At 40.4% G+C, this 21972-nt stretch overlaps 1 protein-coding gene across 1 annotated transcript in view; it reads left to right on the top strand.

Annotated features, from left to right (window-relative positions):
- The first annotated feature begins 14308 nt into the window (after positions 1–14308).
- The window catches only part of RAP1A (RAP1A, member of RAS oncogene family), a 148672-nt gene continuing 141008 nt past the window's right edge, over positions 14309–21972 (top strand). Inside the window, exon 1 of the mRNA XM_042463006.1 lies at positions 14309–14516. The gene's annotated coding sequence lies outside the window, so the exon portion shown is untranslated. The remainder of the gene's footprint in view (positions 14517–21972) is intronic.

Here is a 21972-nt window from a genome sequence, read left to right as displayed (position 1 = left end):
CACTCCTGCATTCCCAGGCTCACACAGTATATATATACTCAACTTTTTCCAGGCAAGCATTCTCTGAACATGCCAGCCACAGATGCTGGCAAAACATCTGAGGCCAGCCATCAACACAGAACAATATACATGCAAATCACTCCTGCATTTCCAGGCTCACATAGTATATATACACCCAATTTTTCCAGGCAAAGCATTCTCTGAAGATGCCAGCCACAGATGCTGGCAAAATGTCAGAAAGAAACTCTGCTAGAATATGGCCACATAGCCTGAAAAACCCACAAAAAATTATGGATGCCGGCCATGAAAGCCTTCAAATTTACATTAAATAAATCTATATTATAAATCAAAATATTTGTCTGTTCTGCTATCCAAATACAAATTCTTGATAACAGAATCACCAAATTTAGTGTGTTATTTAATGTAAAAGAAAATTATAGTAAGATTTTTGGAACCAAGTTGTCAACTAGAGAAAAAAAGAGCATAGACCAAAAATGCTTATACAGGAAGTACCCAAACAGTGGATGTATTTTTTTTCTTTAGAATGTGCATTTATGTAGTAATTGTGACCAAACCTTATATTTAACCTTAGACTGGTTAGACCGCAAATGTTTTCATGCAAACCCGTAATGATTGTCATTGTAGATATTACCATTCAAGGATTGTAGATATTACTACTCACACTTTTTTTTTCATTGAAATCATGAGCAAAATTATCAACACCAGTTTGGGCAATACCAGCTTGGCCAGCTTTTAAAAAGCTGTCAAGATGGATCTCTTCTGGCAGGTCTTACCTGAATAGTAAACCTGGTCACCAATTGAATCCATCTTACTGATTACTCTATAGCCCCATTTGCCGTCTCTGATTATTTTAATGTATTGTTTTAATGCTTAATGTGTTTAATTGATGTTTTAGAGGAGGGAGGAAATAATTGGGATATTGGATGTTGTATGCCTTCTTTTTAAGTGTAATCTGCCTTGATTGTCTTTCTGACAGAGAAGCGGGGTAAAAATAAAGCTGCTATGATGATGATGATGATGATGATGCCGGGTCAATTTCCTAATAAATAATAATGGAGGCTAGTTCTAATTGGCAGACTATGGCAGAAGTGGCCTATAGTTAACAAGAATTCATGCTGTAATAACTGGGTTAGTCTTTAGGGTGCTACAAAGCACCCCTGCCATGCAATTTATTAACACAGCCTATGTCTTTGGAACACATCCTATTCAAATCATCAGGGATAGTTAATTTCCAGTTAGTATGATGAGATAGTATTATATCCTAAATTTTCAACTGATATCAATACTGTTCACCAATAAACCACTGTAGAATGAAAAGCACTGACCTGCAAAGTATTGTTATTTTATGCTCTGGAAAACTCTCATTGATTTCTATTGTTCTGTTTTACCAGAATACCAGCAGCATGTGAAAGGCACAAACATAGTATGAAGCCACAATTGATTCAGTTTTGTCCTTTTGCAAATACTGATGCAAAAATCCCCCCTAGGTTCGTGTTTCATTATATCCAAAGCTTCATTTGCCTACTCTAACCTTGGATTTTCTCTAGAGATATCCTGTTTTGGTCTTTATTATGTCTCTTGGCAACTGATTATGTAGCTCTGCTTGCAAACAAATGTCAACCCTCTCTATATAACATCCATGCAATGTAAAACATTCTAGTTACTTGCAATATTTTGAGGCATTTTTTATATGCAATTTTTTCTGAATTTTTTTCTCTTCTTTTGTAAGAAGATGGCAGCAAGAGATGGTTAAGAAAAAGGTAAATAACAACTGTTTATTAAGAATGTTCCCATTATATTTTAGGATAACATTTGAATCACTGTTCTCTGCCATAGGCTGAGCTGCTGGGACGTCACAGACATTGAAAGGGTCAGTATTACAGGTTGACAACTGGTACTGATTCTGTGAGCAATGAGGCTAATAGCAAGGAAAACCTCACCTTCAACCTGGGGAGAGGTAAAACTGTGTGCTGATGCCTAGACAAGACTCACAGTAAGGTATGTAATGAAGTCAGTGAAGGTAAGTAAGAAATGGAACCAGAACATCTGAGATGGAAAAGACATCAAACTTAGCAGATAGATATCCAGGGGTAGCTGTGTTGGCCATATAGCAAAGTACAGCAAAATCCCAAATCCACAAAACAGTGATATCTTTATTGGGACAACCAAATGCACATTATACACATTGCAAGCTTTTGAAGCTCCATTGACTTTTTCATCATGTAAAGGTGTTAAAAGTGATGCAGGAACAGAGTTACTAAACAAAGTGGAATTGTGAACTAAGGGTCAGTAGAACCCTGTGAAAGTATGATGGCTGAAGATTATGTGGAAGTAGAGAAAAAAAGAAACAGAGAAGCTAAGAAGAACTGGGACAAGGGAAGACCATAAAGGGTCTAGGGGCATTGCTATCATTGCTAGCCATCTGTGTTTAGCCTGGAATGACCAAGAGAACTGTCAATCCTCTAGGTCTGGTCTGAAGTCCAGAAATGGATTTTGATATCCAAGAGCCTCTTGAGACCAGTACAGAAGATGTAACAAGCTATCACAACAGCCTTCATCTGAAGAGATGTAAGTCTAAAGGTGTGGGGGAGGCAGTTTAATAGTCAGTAAAAAGAGTAGGGGGGTGGCATGGAAACTAGTCCTGGGGAAATGTTGCAATGTGGAGTTAGAAGACTGGTAGAAGTCCAGCCAGGAAAGAGGAGTGTCCAGTAACAGATCCTCATATTACTGGAGATTATCACACCTGCAATTTCATTGGAAGGGAAGCAGCATTGGTGATGCTCATTGCATGGCATCACTTCCCTTCCATAGCTGCCCCATTGCTGCCCCATTCTTTTTCATTCATAGTGGAAACCTATGAATGAGCTACCAATTGTGTAATGTCCCAGATGTGAAAAGCCACAGCAGTAGCAATAGCAAGTACATTTGTATACCACTTATAAGTGCACTTAAGCACTCCCTAAGTAGTTTACAATGTGTAAGTTAATTGTCCCCAACAAGCTGAGTACTCATTTTCGTGATCTTGGAAGGATGAAAGCCTGAGTTGAGCTTGAGCCCTTGGCTGGTATTGAACTTTCAGCCTTGCAGTTTGTGAGTGGCTACAGTACAAGTATTTAACCCCAGGACATTCATGCGATTATTAGTCACATGGTGTCACTGTCCCTCTCTTTCCGTTTTCCCTCTCCCTCTCCCAATTTTTCTTTTCACTCCCCCCCTTTTTTGTGCAATTCTGAAGCTCCAAAGCCTCAAAGTTTCAAAATGTAATTTTATAAAGCTTAACTCAGAGCTGCAGAACAAAAAAGAGAAAAACAAAAAACAAACAAAAAAACTAAAAGCATGCTGACGAAGGCATAAGGGAGAGGGAGGCGTTAAGAGACAGGACAGGAAGGGATCGCAATGGGGGCAGCAGCCATGGGCACGTGAATGAAAGAAATACTTGGTGGCTGCTGTAAAATCAGAATGTTTCCATTTTATTTGAATTGCATGACTGCAACGGGAAGAGGTGAGAAAGGAGTTGGTGTGATAATCTCCTCTCTGTAGCCAAGTGTGTTGCAGCAGCATGCTAAGCCAGGAAAAACACTGTACTAGACAGTCATACTATTTTTCTTTCCTAAGTTTAAATGAAAATATTCAGTTTATGACAGATAGTGGTAGTGAAGGGGAGGGGAAAGAGAGGGAGGGAGAAACTCTGTTCTAAAGCAAGAAGACCTATTTTCTAAATATTAAATAGGCTATATTAAATATGTACGTATTTTCTGGTTAAATAAATGCATTTAACACAAGATGTTCACATATTTACTCCTTACACAGTCTCAAAAACTATGTAGCTGCTAAACTTTTATGCAGGACTGTAAGTGCAATATCTCATATGAATGCAATTCCTGGTCTTGGTTTCCTTCTCTCAGTTCTTTTCATGGAAATGAATGTTTTATGTCTGCTTGGCATAATGAGAAGACACAATATTTTTCTTTATTTTACTAATTTATTTCTGTTTTAATGGATATTTTCTATCCTTCATAAATTGGCAAAAGCAGAGGTTCCTCATAGTTCAGGTGTTCCATACAGTTCATGACCCTGTAGCTCCGTTTGTAATCATAATATTTTAAAAAGTAAATCCAACTTTTATTGTTTTCTGAATAAATTGTACCTTTGGTATATCAAACATGATGATTTCTGCTAAGCCAGTTGCACATAGTCCATTTTATGTCCCTAAAGTAAAAAAGTGACGTTCCATCAGTAAATGGTACTGATTAAGCATGTTTCCCTATTTTCCCCCAAATGTCCATTTTTTCCCCCTGGGAAAAGAAACTGGGGAAAAAACCTGGGCTTTCTTTTTTGATGGTTTCAAAATTTCTGGAGATTTTAGATATCAACTGCAGAGTCTAACAGAGGGAGGTTTTACCAATGAAATTTTGCATAGATAGTTGACTGTTTAACCATAGTTAATAATTATTTTAGTTAATAATTATTTTACAACTTGGCTGCACCATCATGTGATAATATTATGAGAAACCATAGTTTTAATTCCATGTCCAATAGTCTTTTTATGTGGCACTTTATCACTCTCTCTGTCTTCTGTCCCTCCATCTATAACTCAGTTCATGTGAACAATAATTCTTAGGTGTGCATAGCCAGAAATTAGTCACAGAGGCCACTGATACTGGATACTATCTCAGAAAAGACGTTAGATACTTTGGTGGATCAGAAAGATTCCCTTCTATCTCTTAACATGTAAATGCATTTGACACTTGAACTCTCTATCAAAGAATCAACAGAAAATATCTTGCTTTTAGGAGATGTATTATCTCTAAGAAACATTCACCAACTGAATCCATTGACTCATTATGCACAGGAATCATCATTTCTGTAATTTTGTTTTAAAAAGGGAGATAATGTCCAATAAACAAATAGTGATTTTGTTGTACCACTTCAATGCTGTCTCAGTCCATCATCATTATTATTAGATGCATTTATATGTTTCCTTTCCTTAAGTGAGGAAAAGCTTTTTGGGTATGCCAGATCTCATCTAAATTTGTACTTATGTGTGGTTTTAATTTGTTTTAACTTTTTATATCTGACCTGTTTAAAAATGTAAATGGTTTAATATGCTTTTAGAAGGAGACTCCGCCCTCCATAACTGCCATCCACTGGCCTGAGAGGGAGTTCACCAGGCAGGTCCAGCTCCATCAGGACTAGCCTGGAAGAAGGAAGAGCCCTCCCTCCAGTCCATCTGCCTTGGTCCAGACTTCAGAGGGAGAGAAGAACCACTGGACCTCATCCCCTTTCCCTCCACCATTCCCTTCTCCTTTTGGTTCGTGTCTTTTAGATTGTAAGCCTGAGGGCAGGGAACCGTCCAATTAAAAAGATTGTATGTACAGCGCTGTGTAAATTTACAGAGCTTTATAAATAAAAGTTAATAATAATAATAATAACTTATTTGTATTGTTTTAAATTGTTTTAAATAGTTAAAACTGATTTTATCATACGCTGCCCTGAGATCCTCAGATATAGGTAGGGATAGAAATATTTAATATTTAATAAATAAGTGAGGTCAAGTTTGTACAGAAGATTTTTTTTTTTTGCTTTATGTTTTATCCCCACAATTCTGTGATCTAGATCTGAATGTGTGTGACTTTCAAAGCTCAGTGGGGACTAGACCCTTGAATTCAAAATCCCAATCTAACACATCAATTTTAAATGTGGTGCTGGAAAACAGCTCTGTGAATCACATGGACTACTATAAAGACAAATTAATGGATCTTACAGAAAATCAAGCCTCAACTCTCACTAGAAATAAAGATGACTAAGCTGAAGCTGTCATACTTTGTACATATCATGAGACAATGTGAACCGCTGGAAAAGACAATCATGTTTGTAGAAAAAGAGGGAAACCGCACTACAGCACTACAATACCAAGAAGAATAACAACAACAATAATATTTTTCTCCCCATGGATCAAGGTGGGGAACAACAACAATGAACAGACAAACAACATCAGTTAAAATACATCAGTTAAAACACACATCAATTTAAAAAGACAAATAAGATGTACAATCCACATTTAAAATTCATTATTTAAAATTCACAATTTAAAATCATTTAGATAAGCCATTAAAGTCATCAAGACAATTTAAAATCATCTGGGTAAGGTAGGTTGATTCAGGGGCTGTGCAGACCGTCTCTTTTATAGCCAGATTGGGGCTGCGGTAACCGCACGCTGCAGTCCCAGTCTGGCTTTTGCTTTATGGCGCTCCTTCGGCACTGTGTTCTGCAGATACAGTGCCAAGGAGTGCATGGCATCATGGCACCCTGGACGTTGAGCTGGGGCATGTATCATATGGACACTACACTCTGATTCTGGTCCCAAGCTGGCCTTTAAGGCCAGTCTATGTTTGGAAGACCTGAGCAGGCAGTTGACAAATGGGGATCTTGGATGGTTCTCATTTATAGGGTTGCCATAAGTCAACTTGATGGCAACAACAAAATCTAACACTCTAGACATCCACTACAATAGCGGCAACATAGTCTATCACCCACACTTGTATTTGACACATTCTTTCCAAGAAGCAACTGAGTAGAAGGGCAGGGCTTGTATTCAATATCACTAGACAGTTGCTAAATCTTCTGGCATGGCCAATCACTAGCAGAAGACCTGGGCCGCTGACGTAATGTTATTTTAGAGCTTTGTGGGAAATTATAATAGAGCTATGCAAAAGCCATTGTGGGTAATTAAAATGGTGACCTAACTGTGGCCTATAGTTGTCTGATATAGCCCACAGAACTACTGTTTTCTCTTGTTATCTGCAGGTAAATTGTCTGACAGGAGACAGATGAAAAAAAGAGCCCACCACAGAAAGCATCACTCTGAGGTTCAGTTAAAGGCTAACTTAAACTTGGAGCCAGCCTTGAGAAAGGTAGAAGAGAAAGGAAAACATGCAAAGGAAGAACAGATATAACGATGTATTACCTATTGACACAAGTCATTCTTTCAGGTTCTGCATGGTGTTGGGCAGTTAGCAAGAAAGACACTTTCTCATCTGTTCTTTTGAAACAGTTTTATTATTCAAGGCTTCCAAACAACTGTATTCTCTTTTTCCATGATTGAGGCATTTTTACAATGCTGCTGAAGCATTCAAATAACTTTATGGTCGTTTGTGATCTGCCACAGGACATGTCTTCTACTAGTTTTATTAATGTTCTAATAAAAGTTTCACATGACAACACCACAAACACTTGAGTTAAGGAGGGAGAATGCATTGTACTGTATAAGGAAGACACAATCCACCAAAAAGGAACAGATAGATTTCATGGCCATTTCTAGATAATCAAGGGCCAAAAGACTGAAAAACCCAAAGATGTGGTTAGTCTGGGAGATGTCAGACCTCCTCCCATATAATCCTTCCTGCAAACTCAGGTCCTCTGGGAAGAACCTACTACAGTCAAGAAAATCCAGATTGGTGGCGACTTCTCAGAGGATCTTTTCAATTGTCACTCCAAAAATTTTGCAATGACCTGCCGGAAGAGACCTGCCAGATAACATCTCTTGACACCTTCAAAAAGACGGTTAAAATGGTCCTCTTCCCAGACTGACCTCTGATCAGGATAGAATTATCTGCTTCTTTAATCAGCCCCCTCTGTATTGCCACTTGCCTCTTAATCTGTTTTAATTGATCATGCTTTTATTTATATGGTTTTTATTGTTATAATTTTATATTTGTAGGAGGGAGGGTGGGGGGATGAGGGAATAAGGGAAGGTTTTTGTTATTGCTTTTGTATTATATTTGATTTGCTGTTCCCCTCCTCAATCCTCAAAAGGGAGAGGCAGGATACAAATAAATAAATAAATATATTATTATTATTATTATTATTATTATTATTATTATTATTATTATTTCTGGTCTTAGATGAAGCTGTAAATATCAGTATGCCTGACATAGGAATTTTAGAAAATATATGTCTTTTGTAGCCACTTATTTATCAGTTACATTTATTACTCATATTTTCTCCAATGATCAGAAGGCAGTATATATGGTTCTTGTACTCATACTTTTATCTTCACAATAATAATTTTGGAAGGTAGGACAAGCTGAGAGAGACTGGTCCAAGTCAGTAAATGAGTTTCATAGCTAGAATTTCATAGTCCAGCATTTATTACTACAACGCTGTGCCCCTTCCTAGAGGTGCAGGATCTAAAGCTGGTAGTGCATGTGCTGGTAAACTCAAGGCCCAACTTCTGCAATGTACTGTACATTGACCTCTGCACCAAGTTTGGAAATCTGAATTAGTTCAAACCATGTCAGCCAGATTAGTCACTGGCACATCTAGGAGTGATCATATTACACATAATCACTCAACTGACTGCCAGTTAATTTCCAGACAAGGTACAAAATGTTGGTTATTATCTTTAAAGCCCTACATGGTTTAGATCCAAGCTATCTACAGTGTTGCATTTTCCTACATAATCCGCCCTCTATACTCAGGTCCACTGGGGGACCTTTATTTGAGTCAGCCAGGACTAGGCTGACATCTGCTACCCAGTGGGCATTTTCTTTGGCCACCCCTAGACTGTTGAATGACCAGCTGGAGGAGATTTGTCATTTAGATGTGCTGAATTCAGAACACCAGTAAAGACCAATCTCTTGCAGCAAATTCATCCAGATAACACGTATTTTGAAATTATGAGTTTTAAAAAATGAATTGTTTTTCATATGCATTCATTTTATACGCTCGTTAACATTATTTTTTAACTGGTATTTTGTGTCCAATCTGTTGGATTTTAATCTTTTCTTCTTCCCGACCTTGATCCATAGAGAAAGGTAGGTAGGAAATTATTGTTGTTGCTGTTGTTATTGTTATTATTATTACACCACAGTACAGTTTGCATGACTATACTATATTGGCTTTTACTGTATATCAAACACCAGTATCAGGTCTGATGTGACCTTCATTGGCCCCAGTTCCTTGGCAGTGGGAACAGCAGCAGGGACACCCCTTTTCTATCCTAGTAGTGGCTCCACATCCCCTCCCTTTGTTGTTCTTGTTGCCTTCAAGCTGTTTCTGACTTATGGTGACCCTAAGGCAATGCTATCATGAGATTGTCTTGGAAAGATTTGTTCAGAGTGGGGTTTGGCCTTTGCCTTCCTCTGGAGTTTATCACATGGGAGGAATTTCTCTTAATTTCGAATCAAAAGAAAGTGGGGCCAGAACGCATTCACATGAATTCGCTAGTTCAGCGAATTTATGTGAATTCACATTGCATTCAAACTGACTTCCCATTGCCCAAAAATAGCTTGCCATTGCCCAAAATTGTGTGTGGTAGTCTATCACGTGATAACGTTAAACCCCATGATTGTGTTTGGATTGCCATTGGATTATACTTCCAATTTCCCTTGTCTGATAACGTCCTCTTAGGCTGAGAATGTGACTTGTCCAAGGTCACCCAGTAGGTTTTCGTGGCTGATCAGGGACTCAAACCCTGGTTTGCAGAGTCAAAATCCAATACTCAGACCACTACATCACTCTGGCTTTCCCCTCCCTTTACTGTTAGTCAAAAGCATTTTCACTGCACCTGCCTTATGATTTTCCCTGCTCTGCATTAAGGCTCTAGACAGTGTATCACTGTGGAGCAAATCTCCAAAACTTCTCAAATAAAATTAAAATGATGGTTGCTGCAACAACACTTGTTGACTTTTTAGAACTGATGCTGTAAATTCACTCCCTGTTTCAAGGAAAGAAGAGGAAGGAAAATGGAGGGGGGGAGGATTGTTGATGGGCCCAATAAACAATTCTGGTCCTTAGGACATGGTCAATGGCACCAACTGACCCGGGGGAGGGGTGTCTCTGTGTATAATTTGCTCACTAAAACATCAGCCACTTCTTTTTTTAAAAAAAGACCTCTAGGAAGTTTTAGTTTGTTATATTTGATCATTCTTTTTAGAGTCAAAGGGGTTCTGTGGGACTGTGGAGAGTCTCAGTGAGATGTCATATGTGGACCATAGTTGCACTTTGCCCACCTCTGCTGTGCTTGAGAGGATATTCAGCCTATTTATTTGTAAGAAGATAATTAAAAACAAACAAACCAAAAAACCAAAAAAGATACACACAAACCTGTTAGAACCTGGAAAGCAGACAGAACAGGCACATTAGTCTATTTAAATTGCAGCAATTATTTCTAAATTTGAACCTATATGTACACAGTATACTGATATATGGACAATTTGTAGAAGTACCCATCCTATCTTGTCCTACTTTTTTTTGTGGCCAAGGTGTAATTAGACACCCCCCCCCCCCAGATATGTCTAAGAAACATTTGACTGTACATTGGGGCTCTTCCAGTGGATCCATGCCCTGATAATTGCAGTAGCTTAGGGTTATATCCACACTGCAGAAACAAGCCAGTTTGACACTTCTTTAACTGTCATAGTTCAATGCTATGGAATTCTGGGAACAGTAGTTTCATGAGACATTTAGCCTTCTCTGTCAGAGACCTCAGCTGCCACAACAAACTACAATTCCCTATATTCCCTAGCACTGAACCACAACAGTTAAAGTGGTATCAAACTAGATTATTTCTGCAATGCAGATGCCACCAAGGTGTTTTAAGAAAAGATAATAAATTGTCAGTTTTAGGACATGAAAAGATAATGAATCTCAATATGCCAAAAGGTTTAGCAATTACAAAACAGAGCATCAGACTGAGTATTTTATGAACTTTAATCCTTTTCAGACTTAAAGGCTTGCACTTCTAGTCTGCAAAAGGAGTATGGGAGTGTTCCTTTAGTTAGGCAACTTACCAAAAATGGAAAAGGAAAAAAAAGATTTTGCCACTGTAATCTTTATAATTCTGTTGCTTATAAAAATGATACCTTTTAAACTTATAACCTCATACTTGGCCTCCATCATCCACTTGGTGATGTCTACAACTGTGACTTTTCAAACTGATCTGATAAAAATGGTTACAGTTTCAATAAGTTTTTAAAGTGTTGAAAATTGAAACATTTAGTTTGCTCTTTTTACTCCAGGTTTCGCTCAGGCATTAAAAAAAGATTGGCAAAGGCTACAGATGTATTTTTCCCAGGCTTATTAAGGAAGGGTGTCTTTCACTGATTTACGGACGTTCTGAGCAGTGGTTTAAAAGTTATTTTCTGATCCATTAAAGCCATGAGAGCAACTGCTGGCAATCATATTTTCTGCATGCTCAGTTGCCTTCTGAAGCCATTCTGCTTCCAGTACTTCAGTGTTTTCAACAGCATTCTGTGCTGTTGAGGGAACATAGTGCACTTTGTGTTCAATGCCTACACCTTCAGTTATAGAATATAGATTATGCATTATTACATAGCAGGAATGCAAGCATAGTATGGAGAACTTTACTGTTTTGCTCTCTGCCATGGATCAATCCGGATCAGACTCATCCAATTACATTGCCAAAAAGTCATCCAGTTAGAATGTAAGCTGTAAAGGCTTGAAGTCTCCCACAACAGAAGCCTGATTCATATCAGTCCAGTGTGCTTACATTTGTATTAAAAGGCTAGTACTTTCTTTATATAGACTGACCACTGAGGATTTTTTTTGTAGGCTAGCCAGGGCAGGTAAAAAAAAAAATGCACAGGTGTGGAAACGCAAGGCCTCACATCACTTTTTTTTCAGTTTGAAAGCAGAACTACAGTGCAATGAAACTACTGTGACAGGAGACACTGTGACAACTTTCTTAAAATAGAGGCCTCAGTAGAATTTGTGCATGCAAAAACTGGTGTGTTTATCACGTATGAGTTTCCTTTACTGTGACAGATTAGCTACATATGACACAAGAGAGGTGGCTTGTGTAATGCATTTGTCAGATGCTTTACATGACATGACTAGTTGCAGCCAAGTAAACATTTGACTAAAACAGGGGGGAAATCCATATTTGTGTAATATTTTTCTAAATCTGCAAGATTTTTGTCTCTCTAGATGTCTTCAGGCAAAATGTTCCAAAAACAAACAAGCAAGCAAGCAAACAGATCAGAGGAGATGGGAAGGGATGGGTGACTTGATACTGAAGTCATGGAGTCTGCTTCATCACAGTCTTAAAATGGAAGGAGGGAAGAGAGTTCTTTTTAGAATGTCTTTCTCTTCTTTGAATGTCTGAAGAACTCTCCTCACTCATTCCCCTCATTAAGGCCACATTCACATGTCTTTTTTAAAACCAGAACAATGCGATTAATTTCACTTATGTATACCGAATTTGTTATTCACACCGAGGAACCGCATCTTTTCAGGAACTGTATTGCTCCACATCTCTTTGAGTTCGGTTGCTCACATGTGCAGGCACCCTTCCCTTGTTCCCGCACCCATTGGCACCCCACATCTGGACAGAGGAACGTCAGCATCCCCTTTTCTCTCCTCCTTTTTCCTCTCTCTTTCCCTCTTTCTCCCCAGTAGCAGCTCTCACACTGGGGAAGGGGCAGCACTTTCCAAACTGTGTGGACTGTCAATGATGCAAATGCATTTGAAACCTGTTAACAGAATGGAAAGTTTTGTCCTATTCAGGTCTATTTACATCATTGTTCTTACAGATGACAATGTGAAATGTTTGTAAAAAGGTGGGGGAGAGCCTGATATCGATTATCCCAAGGTAAGTGGGGTTTTTTTTGGCAGCCCCTGCCAAAACTAAATTGAGTGTATTCAGGATGCATGTGAACAACAAAGATTCATCCTTAATTCATCCTGGATTATTTTCATTGTGTGAATAACCCCTCTGGGGCCCAAATTTAATTCTTAATCCTAATTAGATTGTTACATTCAACTACAAATCCCAGAATTCCATAGCATTATTTCTCCAGTGTGGATGCAACCTGTGAAACTCCCCCTGGCAATTTAGGCGGATGTTTTTCTCCCTCCAATTTATTTTAAAATTATATTTATTTTTATAATTTAGGATGCCATATAAGTGGATTGAAAGCCTTGAAAGCTGAGGTTAAAATAAATCAAAGACTCTTAAAGGGGCCACAAGACTCCTTTCCCCCCGTACTAAGACAAACTAAAAACTAATTTGAATTGAGGCTTTCATGGCCAGCATCCATAGTTTTTTGTGGGTTTTTTGGGCTATGTGGCCGTGTTCTGGAAGAGTTTATTCCTGATGTTTCACCTGCATCTGCGGCTGGCATCTTCAGATGCAGGTAAAATGTCAGGAATAAACTTTTCCAGAACATGGCCACATAGCCCAAAAACTCCACAAAAAACTAGAAAGACAAATCTCCCTGAAAACTGCTACAATGAGAGGATAATTTCTCTCACTATGGATAGCAAATGATCAGGCTCTGAGTGAAGGAAAAGGGTGGTGGAGAGGCCTTCTGTTCCTTCTGGCCCACTTCTTCCCCCCTTGTGTTGGCTATCTGTTAAACCACACAAGGGCAAACCATGACAAATGTCACACCTATCTTGCAGCATAGTTAGGGCCTCCTCACACAAACACACAGCACATGCTGGCTGTAGGGGAAAGGGTCAGCTGTGCAAGATTTAGGCTCATTTTTACACAACTACTTCATCTCTGGAGTTTCCCTTTCAGTTGTGATGGGGTCACAGAACCAACCCAAGCTCAATTCTGGACCCGGCAAATAAATTCAGGATGACCAGATGTCCTAACTGCAAAGGAGGACAAGGCACTGAAAAATGTAGGACACTCAAGAAACAATGGAGGACATGACCAAATAAAAGCTAAAAACTAGGACTTCTGGTCACCCTAGAAATGTAGGACAAGTCCTGGAAAAGGAGGACCTCTGGTAACCCTCCACTGTATGAAGGGGACAGGATCCAAAAAAACAACACTGCAGAAATAATCCAGTTTGAGACTGCTTTAACTGCCCTGGCTCAGTGCTAGGGAATTCTGGGAAGTGTAGTTTTGTGAGACATTTAGCCTTCTCTGTCAGAGAGACAGACAGAGAGAGAGAGAGAGCTCTGGTGCCACAAGGAACTACAAATCCCAGGGTTCCCTAGCACTGAGCCAGGGACAGTTAATTAACCGGATTATTTCCTCAGAGTGTTTTGGGGATATGTAATAAGGCTGCATCTGCATCCCAGAACTAATCCATTAACTGCCCTGGCTCAATGCTGGGGAATGCTGGGAAGTGTAGTTTTGGGGGGAGACGTTGTAGCCTTTTCTGGTGCCACAAGGAACTACAACTCCCAGGATTCCCTAGCACTGTGAAAGCGGGCGAGCCCTGCAGTGCGGATGAACGACAGAAGAGGGCTTCCAGAGGGAGGGTTATGGCCGGCCTTGGCTCCTCCTCCTCCTCCTCCTCCTCCTCCTGAAAGGCCGGGCAGGAAAGGGAGGCGGAGTGCAGGAGCCCCGAGCTCCCAGCAAAGAAGCGAGAAAGCCAGGCAGACAGAGAGAGAGAGAAAGACCCGGAGGAAAAGAGCAGGAAGGCGGCGGTGCAGCAGCAGCAGCAGCAGCAAAGACGCCGGGCAGCGCCAGGGAGGGCGGCTGGGCCTGGCCCGGCCAGCGGCGGAGAAGAAGGGTGAGTCTGAGTCGCCTTCCAGGCCCAGGCCCTCTCCCTCTCCCTGGACCAGGCCGCTTCCCTTTGGCCCAGGGCCCAGCTTCGCCCTCAGCAGTGGAGAGGCTGCCTTTGGAGGAGGAGGAGGAGGAGGAGGAGGAGGAGAAGGGGACAACAAGCCTCCCTCCCTCCCTTTCTCTCTCTCTCTCTCTCCACACTGCAGAAATAACCCGCTTTGGCCCCGCTTTAACTCCTTCCCTGGCTCAAGGCTATGGGATTCTGGGAGTTGGAGTTTGTTGTTGGGGCTCTTTTATGCACAGGCAGCCAAGGGGGGGGATTCAGAAATATAAGGGGGAGGGCTCCCCACGTTTCATTGCTAAGGGAGGGGAGGGTGTTTGACCCCCAGCCCAGGATAAGGGGGACCCCCCCATAAGGGGCTAGATTCAAACATATAGGGGAGGACTCCCCACAAAAGGGGCAGTTTTATGCACACAGAGCCAGGGGGAAAGGGGAACTCCCCATAAGAGACAGGATTCAAACATATAGGGGAAGGGCTCCCTATCTACCCACAGCCAGGATAAGGAGGACTCCCCAAAAGGGGCTAAGTTCAAAGGCAAGGGGGAGGCCTCCCCATATTTCCTGTTTATATATATATATATATATATATATATATATATCACCTAAAACATTTAAAAGAAAACGTACATTTAAAATCGCATCCACATTGGTACACATTATCAATACCCATATTCTTACACATCCAAATTACCCTTAAACCTATCATCTATAATATCTAGTATCCATTACTATACAGTCTTCTTCTATCTCTCTTCCTATACTAGAAGAACTCCAGGTTGAAATTGCATTTCCTTTTTTTTTGGGTTTGTTACCAAACTCTTCTTATTTTGTCACATATACAAATCAATCCAATTCTACCTAATACCACAAGGATTAGCACATGCTGTTTTATCCTAATATATATACCCATTCCACCTATCATATTCGTTTACTCCCCATATTTCATTACTAAGGAGGGAGGACCATTTTAAGCACACTAAGCCAGGGAAAAGGGGGGACTCCCCATAAGGGACAGAATTAAAAAATACAAGGGGAGGACTCCCCATATTTCCTTGCTAAGGTAAGTAGGGTATTTTACTTACTCATAGCCAGGAAAAGGGGGACCCCCCCCTTATGGGGAGGGCTCCCATGTTTCCTTGCTTGGGAGAGGAGATACCTTTGCAGAGGAAAAAGAGGATTCCCTGTAGGGGCTAAAATTAAAAGAGATTTGGGGAAGATATTCATTACTAGGGTGCAGAGGCTGTTTTACTCACACAGAGCCAGGAAAAGGAGGATTTCCCATAGGGAGCAAAATTCAAAGAGAGAAGGGGAGGACTCCCCATATTTCGTGGCTGGAGAGCAGTTTTAGGCACACAGAGCCAGGAAAGGGAGGACTCCCTATGTGGGGAGGACTCCCACTTTTCATTGCTAGGGAGAGGAAGGTGTTTTATTCACAGAAGGATAAGGGGGACTCCCCATATGGGGTAAAACTCAAAGATATAGGGGGAGGATTCCCCAGCTTTCATTACTAGGGAAGGGAGGTTATTGCTTGCATACAGAGCCAGGAAAAGTAGGACTCCTCATAGGGGGTGAATATCAAAGATATAGGAGGAGGACATTCCCTATTTTATTGCTGGGGAGAAGAGGCTATTTTAGGATCACACAGCTAGGAAAAGAGGGATTCCCTAAAGGAAGTAGAATTCAAAGAGATAAGGGGAGGACTCCCCATATTTTATTGCTAAGGAGTGGAGGATATTTTACCCACACACACAGCCATGATGAGGAGGACCGCCCATAGGGGGTAACATTCAAACATATGAGGGAGAACTCCCCATCTTTTATTGCTAGGGAGGAGAGGGCATTTAATGCACTGGCAGCCAGGAATAGATGGACTCCCCATAGGAGATAAAATTCAAAGAGATGGGGGAGGACTCACCACATTTCCTTGCTATGAAAGGAAGAGTAGGGTATTTTACCCACTCATAGCCATGATAAGCAGGACTCCCCATAGGGGGGTAAAGTTGAAACATACAGGGATAGCACTCCCCACATTTCTTGGCTAGGGAGGGGAAGCAATTTTATGCACGCACAGCCAGGAAAAGAGGGACTCTGGAGGGAGATGCACTGACAGCCTGCATGGAGCTGGGCCAGAGGAGTGTGGTGGGCCAGAGGAGTGTGTGGTGTGTGTGCGCGTGCGTCTACATTTGGCTCCCATGTGCTGGAGAAAGAGGAGGAGGGGGGCATTGCAGTGTGGCACTTGATGGATGTGTGTATATGTGACCTGACGTTCTTCATGACCAAGGGCTTAAAAAAGCCACACTCCCATTTTAAGTGGTGGGGGAGAAGAGGAGGAAAAGAAAGAAAGAGAAGTGTTTATTTTATGTGGTCTGTCAGCCCTAGAAAGCCACGTTTCTCACTTTGACCCTCCTCCCTTTCTCATGGCTTGCAGCAGTCTCTCACAGATTCCTGTTTTTTGTTGGGCTGCACTTCCAGCCAGAACCTGGTTGACAGGAGAGAGAGGATTTTTTAAAAACCTATGGAAGCAGGGCGTGCCAAAGGGAAAAGGGGGGACCCCTTGCTGGAGCAGTTCCAAACTGAGGTGTGTGTGTGTATAAATGATGAAAAGGAATGGTCTCTTCCTTAAAGAGAACTAGGGCTGCATCTGCCCTGGAGAAATAATCCAGAGCTCTGGTTCCACATCAAACTGCACTTACCAGAATTCCATCACATTGACCCATGTCACTTAAAGTGGTATCACACTAGATTATTTCTTCAGTGCAGATGCACCCTTTGTGCAGGGTGGGATTTTTATCTTCTTGGGACCGATTGCAGCTCCAGTGCAGTCTTCCTGCTATCTGCTGGAAGTTGCTGCTTCAGTTTGTGGGTATAAGGTGTATAGAAGCCAGAGTGCTGATGCTAGGCAAACGCCTCTTCAAACTTGGTGACCCTTTGATGGGTTTGGCATTGACATGGTGAGCATTCCACTATATAGTGTCTTTGTGGCATATAATAGTGTTTCCTGAAAATAATAAGACACTTGAATCAATACAAACTTAAGGTTCTGTAAACTACTATAAGGTCATAGCTCCCCATTATAGGAGTTGGACTTCTTTAGCCAATTCTGTCTTCTGTATCTGCAAGAGATTGCTTGGGAAACGTCTCACAATGCACTGATGGGTCCTGACCTATCATCTGGGTAGTCAGTGACATTCAAGACTCTGAATGCCAAATATTTGAGTGGCTGCCAGACTCCCCCCTTCTCTGATCCACCCTTGGATCACTGCTCCTTGTTGGTGCCAGTGATGGGGAAATAAAACATAGAATTTCCCCACACTTCACATGCAACAGGATGCCATGAAAAGACACTGGGCGCCAGAGACCCTGTACTTCCCTGTTTTTGAGTTGCCATGGTAGATGGGAAGAACCCCAGGCAACCTAGCTTCTCTGTAACACCCTCAGCTTCATTCTGTGGTTGCCTCTGTTGATAGACTTGCACTGAGGTAGTCTTCTGTTCCCTATTAGTGCTAGTGTTCTGTGGTTTGGACTGATGACCTTTGACTTCTCTAGTGTGGTTTTTGGCTGCTTCCAAGTGAATGACTCTCCAATACTTGTTCCTCTTTCCACAGTGTGGAATCTTTCTGTTCTTATTCAAGGCCTGTAGCCAGTTTACACTTGAATCCTGTGTAGCATTTGAACATTTAAAGAGGGGGAAAATCAACTAATTTTAATAGTCCAGTAATTCCAAGTGGAGTGGAGAGGAACATTTGATGTCGTAGGAACTATCCAGTAGATTTGCCTGTGGGTAGGGATGGCTTCTTTAAGCTGAGAGTCATATGTACAATGATCAAGAATTTGGGGTTTGGAATATCTGTTTTCCAGGAACTGGGATTGTTGCTTTCATTATGTTTTAACAGTGACCTTGTGGAAGTGCTTGCTTAGGTTACATCCTCTAGCTTAAAATAGTTTTTTTTAAAAATTACAATATTCCTACCCATTAGAAGTTGAAAGCCATTTTGTTATTTTATGAAGATGAAATGTGTAGTCAGTATATTTAAAATACATTTTTCCCCAAAAAATAATTGCAAATTGAATTTACACATTTTTGTTGTTTGCTACAATTTGAACTACAAGGTCCTGAATGGTAAGGAGCCACAGAACTCAAAGAAACTGCAAAGACTGGAATTTCAATGATATGAGCTAATGTACATCGAATTACATAAAAGTTTATCTACTACCTGGCTTTTAGAAATAATGTGGGAGTAGTAAATATATGAATGATTTGTCTTAACTATTTCCTTCTTCACTCTAGGAGAGAATATTCCATAACCTGATTAGTGTCCGTCCCCCCCCCCCCCGGCCCCAGTTTTCCAGAAAAGGTGACTTCAGGGGGAAAATCCCCCCCTCCCATCTTGATTTTAATGTCTGCATTAGGCATCATATGGCAGTGTTTGTACTGCAATTAAAGTACCTGGCCTTCATATCCAAGTATGGATATAAGTGTTCCAGATCAAAAGGAAGGTACAATTGTCTTCATTTGCTAACATACTTGTAAATCAGCATTGTGTGGTGTCTGAAACAGAGATATTTTATAGACTCCGAGAGTTGACTGTTTCACCAGATAAATCAGGGTGTGTATATTTGTGTGCAAGTGGTGAAATTTGAAGGTGGAATTTTTGTGAGGAACCTGAAACAACTTGCAAATTGCTCTTAAATGCACATTACTTTTTATGTTGTCAGTAGGTTGTGAAGCTGGCACTGCTACCAAGTTATCAAGCTTAAGAGTATTGCAACATGCTAGTCTCATGCTCCTTTTTTCAGAGTGACATCAGCGAAAGGGCTTTTTTCAGGGGGGGGGCAAGCCTTCTCTCATTAATGTACTTTTGGCTCTGTGGGTCTTCCTGTTTCAAAAGACTGCATTACTGTGCTCTATTTTGGAGAGTCTGGCACTATTTCTAATATGTCCTAGGGTGTGGAGAGTGGTTGTGTTATTGACACTCAGTGTGTCTTCTATTTTAGCATGGAACTTGCAGAATTATCCTATAAACATGCCTTCCTTCCTGAGCAGCACCTCTGTGTCTTAACAGAATTCTGAGAGATGATGTAACTCTGGTTTGTGTGATTCTTAACTGTTGTCTAAATTACCCTAGATTAGTTAGGCATGTAATCTTCTTGGGATGTGTGTGTCTGTCTATACATATGCATCATGTTTCCATTTCAGATGTCTAAACTTCCCACGTATATGAGGCCATGTGCAATTTTCTGTGACTGTAAAACTTTCAAAATAGTTGTCTTGCTACATTAGTAATCCCTGCAGTATTATTCATATACCATTAGCTGTTAGTTTGTTTGCTAGAAAGACGGAAAATTTGCCGACACAGCTGAGATGTCTGAAATCTGAGCAGCAGTATTAGTGAGCAACTGACAGGAAATAAGTGAAATTTAGTGCTTTTTCAAAAGAGAGTATTTAATATTGATAAAACTACTCTGTTTGTATGTGTATGTGCCCCCTCCCCCAGATTTGAGATGCCCTTAGTACTGATGGTAATGTCCTAACTATTGGGACATTAACTAATCTGTTGCCCTAACCATGTAATATTTGCCATTTGGTTTCATTATAGCAGCAGTTTGCTTTAGTTGTAGTCATAGCTTGAACTGAATTGAATATCTAATGTCTTTGCTTGAATGATTTTTTTAAAAAAGATTTTTATGCTATTTAATACAAGGTTTAAAGTGAAGTCTGAGCTGTATTCAAACACAACAATCCATCTGTAGCCTTCAAAACATTCTCAAACTAGGGAACTTTCTCAAGTGTTATTTAATGCGGCTCCAAGGAGAGTGACTCCTTCGCATGTGCATGGAAGCACCATGTACACATAGAAGGAATTTGTTCAGTCCTGGATGTTAAATCGTAACATGTTTTAAGATCCATTACAGTGAGAGCTTATCCCACACAAATTCCCTTGATTTAGGGGGAAATAGTGCAAAAACACAGTGGTCTTGTGCAATTACACTTACTTTAGTGGACCTTGCTTAAGAAAGGTGCTGTGAGAAGTGAACAAATAGGATTCTGGTCTTTTCAGAAACAGTGCAATATCCTATGTTCTAAAAGTGTTCTGACATCACAAGGATACTTTTTAGAGTAGCCTTCCCCAACTATGTGCCCTTGATATGTTTTGAACTGCAACTTCCATCACCACAGATATTTGGCATAGTAGATGATGAGAGCTGCAATCAAAAACATTAGAAAGACATTGGATTAGGGAAGGTTATATTAAATTTGAGAATGCCAGCCCTTACTGCCTGTTGCAGTGGAAATGTCCACTGTTGGTTTCCTTTCAAAAGCAGGATATTTTTACCAAGAAAGGAATAAAAAGCAACAATTTTAATTTGCAAACATGTGCATTTAATTCCCTTAGCAATAAAATAGTGTGATAAATTCTTCGTTGTTGGTTATGAAATAAATTCTGAGCTCTTTAGTCCATATGTCTGAAGAACTTTTCCTTGCATTTAGTGACAGATTATGAACTGCTAGCATTATGAACCCATAGGAGAAGATGTGTCATTTTAAAGGTGGAGTTAAACTGAAACAGGAAGTTCTGTGTCCCACTGATTCTGTAAACAAATCTATTTTCATACATAGTGTTTTCATCAAAGCTTGACATTTTAACAAAACAACTATTGTTATTTCAGAAGGCTGTAAAGACTTCAATATTTAGCATGGATGGTTACTATTAATACTTTCTTACATTATGTTCAGCAAATAAATGTAGCTAACTGATTTCTGTTACACAAAAATTGCTAGATTACCTTAAAATGAGTATGATCACAGAAGCATGTTTTATATCTGCACAGCAAGCAGCTAGTAAGTATTATGGGTGAATGAGGGGTTCCAGTTAAGCACATAAAATCATACATTTCAGTAGTAGTTTGAGTATTCTGAAATCAAGATATTCAATAAGGCCTTTAGCAAGGTTTCCCATGACATTCTTGCAAACAAGCTAGCAAAATGTAGGCTGGACAATGCAACTGTTAAATGAATTTCTAACTGGTTGACTGGCCAAACCCAAAGGGTGCTCAGCAGTGGCTCCTCTTCATCCTGAAAAGAAGTGACCAGTGGGGTCCCACAGGGTTCTGTCTTGGGCCCACTGCTATTCAACATCTTTATCAATGACTTGAATAAAAGAATAGAGGGCATGCTTATCAAATTTGCACATGACACCAAATTAGGAGGAGTAGCTAATACCCCAGAGGACAGGGTCAAAATTCAAAATGACCTTAATAGATTAGAAAGCTGGGTGAAAGCTAACAAAATGAATTTCAACATGGAGAAAGGTAATGCATTTAGGGCGGAAAAATGAAATGCTTAGATGGGGGATACCTGGCTAAACAAGAGTATGTGTGAAAGGGATCTGGGAGTCCAAGT

Source organism: Sceloporus undulatus, chromosome 4 (assembly GCF_019175285.1).
Source record: "Sceloporus undulatus isolate JIND9_A2432 ecotype Alabama chromosome 4, SceUnd_v1.1, whole genome shotgun sequence".
NCBI lineage: Eukaryota > Metazoa > Chordata > Lepidosauria > Squamata > Phrynosomatidae > Sceloporus > Sceloporus undulatus.
Note: the sequence above shows the minus strand (reverse complement) of the source record. Positions and strands in the feature narration are given on the sequence as shown.